This window comes from Triticum aestivum, chromosome 6D, assembly GCF_018294505.1.
Source record: "Triticum aestivum cultivar Chinese Spring chromosome 6D, IWGSC CS RefSeq v2.1, whole genome shotgun sequence".
Classification (NCBI taxonomy): Eukaryota; Viridiplantae; Streptophyta; class Magnoliopsida; order Poales; family Poaceae; genus Triticum; species Triticum aestivum.
The window spans coordinates 491,223,960-491,230,460 of record NC_057811.1 but is presented as its reverse complement, the minus strand read 5'-3'; the positions used below and the strand labels follow the sequence as shown (position 1 = coordinate 491,230,460).

The 6,501-nt window shown below is 44.8% G+C and overlaps 1 long non-coding RNA gene across 1 annotated transcript; it reads left to right on the top strand.

The window, feature by feature from the left end:
• Positions 1–2,562: 2,562 nt before the first annotated feature.
• Positions 2,563–4,243, top strand: LOC123142256 (uncharacterized). Its single transcript, XR_006470565.1, has 2 exons — positions 2,563–2,844; positions 3,815–4,243. It is a non-coding gene; the product is annotated as an uncharacterized lncRNA (long non-coding RNA).
• The last annotated feature ends 2,258 nt before the right edge of the window (positions 4,244–6,501 follow it).

Here is a 6,501-nt window from a genome sequence, read left to right as displayed (position 1 = left end):
GTAAAAATGTGTAGTTGCTCCGGTAATAATCCGTCCTATATGTGGATGTCAAGTATTTAGGAGTGTCAGTATATGTAGTAGTCCAGAAAAAGGTCCGTAATATAGGCAGTCCAGTCAAATATATTAATCTGTCAATATTTGTAGTTGCTACGGCAAATATTCGTAATATACTTGTAGGTGGGTGAATTGTATTAGTTGCTCCGTTAATATTCTGTAATATATAGCTTCGTAATATATAGACATGTCTAATATTTGTTAGTGGGGATATTAAGGGGTAGGTTAGGTACTCAATGTGATTTGTGTGTTGCAGATGGCTAAGGGTACTCAGTGTGTGCTTAGCCCTATTGTTCATGTCCAAGGCTTTTCTCCAAGTGTTGTGCAAGTTAGTGAAGTGGACCTCACTTTTGATTGGTTGAAGACTAAATTCATGTTGAAGCAAGGGTTGAAGGAAGACGATTTTGTGTACTATGTCAGCAGGAAGCAGTCAGATGGCCCTGGGGAAAGAAAATTGATTGACATAACTGATGATGGCAAGATTCAAGAAATGCTGAGTGAATGGGAATGGAAAAGGGTTGTTGAGTTGCATTGCTACAGGAAACCGAGTTATATGTGATGAATTTGTCATTCGAGATCCGCCTCCCCGCCAGGCCAGACGTCGTCATTGACGCTCCTATCTATCAGTAGAGACATTACCATCTATTTCTGTGTGAGACTTATGTCTATTCTATGTATGAGAAAAATGACTATGTACTTATGTACGAGACATATGCCTACTCTATTTTAGTACTCTGTTATCGAAACTATAAGATCATATTTAGATAGAACATAATATTCATACAACGAGACATTACAAACAACTAGATAGAACTACATCTAAATTAAATGGCACGTAACTGAACTCACAACATACAGCATAAAAACTACATGAAGTCATCATCGTCATCCTCGGTCGATGCAGAACTCTTGCCCTTCGACGATGAAGAACTCTTGCCCTTCGACGATGCAGAAACCTTGCCCTTCGATGATGAAGAACTCTTGCCCTTCGACGATGCAGAACCCGGAAGCGGCGGCATGAAGATATCATCTTCGTCCTCGCTCTCCTTAGTCCATAAACATGGATTATTTGCTGCAATCCTTCTGAAAGTTTCACTCTTCGGCACCACTACCTTCTTCCACCTGTCATGCAACCTAAGAAGTTCTTTACGTACCTCCTCATAGGTCCTTTCAGGCCACCCAGACCTACGTAATTGGTGAGCCAACTCATTCATTATGGTGTCACTACCGGTGAGTTCGTCCCATGGAACTATCCTATTATCCATCCTGAAATCGGTAGCTAGCCTCAGAAGAGTCCTGCTCATCCCAGGGTGAAAACTACGATCGAAAGGATAATGGGACATCTCAACTACACTACACTGCAATGCTTATCCACCTCCGTCTGAAGGGGGTTTTATAGGTAGACAGGAGAAAATGGCGGGAAAGAACGACTGCGGTATGGCGGGAAATGGGTGGCGGAAAACGGGTGGCGGGAAACGGGTGGCGGGAAAGGGTGGCGGGAAACGGGTGGCGGGTGGCGGGAAAGGATTGTCCGGAATACGTTAAAGTAATACAAAAAAAACCAGCGATCATTTGGAAAAAAAAATTATGGCATGCATCAGTCGGCCCACAGAAGGCCAACTGAGCCTAGTCGGCCCACTGCAGGCCTATCGGCCAGCTGCAGGCCGACTGGACCCTGTCGGCCAACTGCAGGCCGACTGGGCTTGATCTGGTGGCCGACAGCCCAATCGGCCAGCAGCAAGCTGATGGGCCACCAGTCGGCCTGCTGTGGGCTGACTGGGCTCAGTCGGCCTGCAGCGGGCCGACGGTGTATTATTTTTGAAAAATCTTTTTTCAGCGTAATATTTCTGTAATTTAATAAAAAAATGTATTATTTAAAAAAAAATAGCCTACATATGTATGTTGTAGTCGTCCAAGACATACTGTTATTTCCTACATGCGGTTCCTAAGGAATTGCGCCAATTGGATTGACGTTTCTAAGATGTTTCTTGGAAACTCTGAAAAGGTGTATCGCCAAATATATCCTCGTGGTGCATCATGCCGATACTGTAATTTTTCGTTGACGGTGCTAGTTTGCCGGGCTAACTATAAGCCCTCTGAGGCCATTTGCCGCTTTTGGCTCACTGCCCTGTGGGGTCGTGCTGGCAGCTCTGTCACAAAGAAGCCCTCCACGTGGCGCGTGTGCTGCGTATGGGGCGATGTACCAGGCTGTGATTAGTCTAGGTGTATGCTGCATGGGCTGTGCTGTGTCAGGATAGCAGCGTTCGGAGAGCTACCGTCGCTGCTTCGTGGGCTTGTTTCGGAGCTACCGCCGGGTGTTTGATCTCACCTGTCTAACATACAGCTCATGCAGCAAACATCGAGATTCCTCAAAAAAAAAAATTAAAAACATCGAGAAGCATTAACGTGCGCATCAAGGGCGCTCGCTCGCGTGTGCCACGTACGATCGAACCCGACAAAAACGGCTCTCAGAAAATATCTCCCCTGGCGCTCGCACTGCACGCGTTCCCCTTTCTCCCTGCTCGCACGCGACCTCCTCGTCTCCCTCGCTCTTGCCTCTGCTCCGCCGCCCCGCGCTGCCACATCCAACCCGCCGACGTCGGCCTCGCCGCAGAAACGGCCAAATCTGCCCGCGCCGCCGAACGGCGGGTGAGGAAGAGGCCCAAATCTGCCGGCGCCCCCACCCCTTCTCTCCTTCTCTCACCATCTCCCCACCACACGCCGCCATGGATCTCGGCCGCCGCCTCCACCATCAATGGAACTCTGACCCATGACCAACAGCTCGGCAAGGTCTCCTCCCTCTCTCTCGCATCTCTCTATCTCTCTCTTTCTAATGGGAAATTTTTCTAGCTATGTAAGTCCAAGATGTCTGATGCTCAAGAAGATATGTGATGCTAACGCATATACAGAGAATGAAGTGCGTTGTTGATTTGGTGGACAAGGCCCTTCTTAAAATAAATATGTGGTGCCGCAGACAACTGAAGAATTATCACTTATACTTCAGTCAAGTTTGTTACCTCCCTTGTTTGGATCCTTAAATGTTTCACTGAGGATTTTTTAATCCATCAGGCCATCAACTTATAGCTAGACGTGCCTTCATGTTCTACCAACCTATTAACACAAGTTATTGTTCTGTAATTCATGAATTACTTGTAGCCTAGGTCATCTGTATTACTTCTCAGATGCACTCTTTGGTTCAAGCTGGCGCTGAAGTTAACCTGTTTGTCTTGTGACCAATGATTTGACAAATGTTTATAACCATGTCCATGTTGCAAATTTATCATAGGACAAGAAGATGATGGAACTATAGTTTCTTGAATTATAAGCATGGTCAGCCAATTTTTTTTGTTACTGAACAAGCATAAGTTTTCTGTTTCTTGAATTATAACCATGGTCAGCCAATTCTTCTGTAGGCTGTTTTCTGTGTCTTTGTGGGTGCCTATTTGCTCATATGCTTTTTTTATAGTGTACCAAGTAGAGTTTAATTTGTTCACCTCTCCAGATCTCCTCATTTTCATGATAGTTCAGATTGCTAGCCGACAGAATACAAGCATGCCCGCCTTTTTGTTCCTTTTAGTTCCAATTAATCTTCCTTTTTTATGTGAATGAATGCATTCTTAGAGTATTGAAATTTCATTTCTATGTTTGGTAGATCAATAAGCCGCCACACGACGCTACTGGTGTGTTTACTTCTCCATAGTTCAATTAGTTTTGTGTGTCGTTGCCATCTGGTCCATTTGCTAACTTGATGTTCTGCCAGTGTCACTGTCGATGAATGACCGGCGGGTACTTCTACGGCGCAATGTCGAGACTAAACATGTGGTGGTGCTGTTTTCTTCAATCATGGAGTTCAATCTGTCCCAGATTTGGGTCCTCGCCGGCTCATTTGAAAATGATCTCAACACCATCGAAGCCAGGTGGCAGGTACTATACAACTGGCAAAGTATATTCTGAAGAATTAGTTTTTATCCATCTTATATACATTTTGTTATCATGCGACACATGTAAGTCTAGCGGTATGATTGATTCCTGTTGTGAACTATCTTCTAGCTTCTTGTTATAGTCGATTTCTGTGTTTGGTGATGAACTGCGGATGGTTTGCTTTAACGAGTCCCCTTTTTCTTATATCACGAAATGTAAATTTCATTATTATCTGAATGCATTAATAGTGAGTTTGATTGTTACTAAATGATCCCTCGTTTCACTTTTAGTTGATGTTTGTGTCTCCAAATACAGAGTTACAAATTTACATGAGGGACGTGGGTTTGTAGAATTCCAAGTGAGGAAGATGCGGATTATTTAGTGTTTTGTGTGTTGGCGTTAAGGCAGTATATTTTGCCTTCGTTTATCTCATTCAAAATTAATGGTTAGCCTCCTTTGTTTACCCTCAATCTTGGTTTCCCCTATATTTGTCACTCGCCCAGCTATTATGACTATATGTTACATCATGCATCACCTCTGTATTTTATTTTTATTCGACTTGCGATCATTCTCCTGATTATTGCTTTTCCCCTACATATATTTGTATTACAGCAAGCATGTATGACCAACTGCATTTTTGTAAATTTTGCATTGCTGCACATTTCATTGCTTGTGTTATCCTGTAAGGGAATGAGATGTAACCAGCAAAGCCTTTCAACACTAGTAGAAAACAGGGCTTAGGTCACAGGACAGTTTTCACATTAGCCCCGGTTCAGTCACGAACCGGGACTAATGTGAGCATTGGTCCCGGTTCGTGCGGCCAGGGGCCTGCCGGGCCTCGTGGGGGCATTGGTCCCGGTTCGTCCGGACCCTTTGGTCCCGGTTGGTGGGACAAATCAGGACCAATGGGCCACGCTCCTGACCCACCACCCTTTAGTCCCGGTTCATACCACAAACCGGGACTAAAGGGCTGGTCCTAGTTGCGGCCAGTGTTTAGTCCCACCTCGCCAACCGAAGGGTGCTCACACCAGTTTATAAGTCCGTCCCTCTATGCCTTGTTGAGCTTCTCTTAAAGTGAAAATAGATGGCCTTATACAGGGAATTTCACCTAAATTCACAGTAAATTGAAATTTACTGTGAATTTAGGTTTAATTTTCTCTATAAGCGCATCTATGTTCATTTTTTTATATTTATAAAATAAATAAACCTTAATAAAATAAATAAAACTAAATAAACCTTAATAAAATAAAATAAAATAAACTATAGTAACTACAATAAATAAACCTTAATAAATTAAGTAAAAATAGCAGCAGTAAAATAAATAAAAATAGCAGCAGTAAAATAAATAAAAATAAAATACATAAGTAATTAGAAATAAAATAAATAAGTTTTTTGTTCTAAGTAGAAACAAAACAAAAAAAATAAAGCAAAAGAGAAAAAAAACACGAGCCATCAACTCCATAACCGCCATATCTGGGATAGAGAAGGGCGATCCTTTGGAGTGGGATTCACATACAGTTGCCCGTAACATCTACCATTTGAGCCTAGCAGGTGGAACTCGGATCTGTCAACGGTGTCAAAGCGGCAAATAGCAGGCGGAGGAGAAGCCACCGATGTCATGTGTAGATCCCTTCTAGGTCTTGCGGATCGTGCTATTACAGCAATTTGGTTGGTTGATCCAAAAAAAAGGAATTTGGTTGGTTTTCTTGAAGCCCTAGCTTGTTGTGCCGTCCTATTCTCTCAATGCAATTTAGCAAATGCTACTACAGTACAGTAAAGGGCACAAAGAAAAAGCACGCAGTGAAGGAAAATACCTCCATATCAAAGCTGCTACGTATCTTGTTGGTTATCAGGATGTGGATATGTAGAATTTTCTCTAGCCACGGCAACAGACATGCATTCATCGAGGGGGTTCACTACAGAACAAAATAAATGCTGACGTTAGTTGTTGAGGGTACGTTTGACATCCCTGAGAGACTAGATAATGAAAAGATGAATCGTCAAACCTGGATGAACAAAGACGCTACTAAGTGGATCTGTCCTCCCTTGAAGATCATGCGTCCTCCCTTGAAGGCGCCACCAGGGCCATGGACGCCTCATACACCGCCGCCAACGTGTTGTAGTGATGAGGTATCGTGCAGGATCTGACACAGGATCACCTTCAGGCAAGATGAATAGGTCTTCAGGGGCACGACGGCCGGCCACAGCAGGCCCCTGCCATGGACGGCGCCGCCCGAGCCACAGCCGCTTGCCAGCTCGCCTCTGGAGCAGTCCAAGCTTATCCGCGAGCTCGTCCACTAGTGCCCGTCGCCGCCACGACGTCCTGCAGGCTAGAGAATGGTGGTTCGCCGTTCTTATCCATGGCTGCCGTTGGAACCGACTCCGGCCGCCTATATAAGGAGCCCCTGAGTCCGTCCAGTCCCTCAGGCGACCTCAAGCCAGCCCACCTAGCACCCCCATAGCAGGCAATGACCAGGGAGGGTCTTCTTCCCCATCTCCGGCCAGTACAGCCGCCGCCGCCCTCCG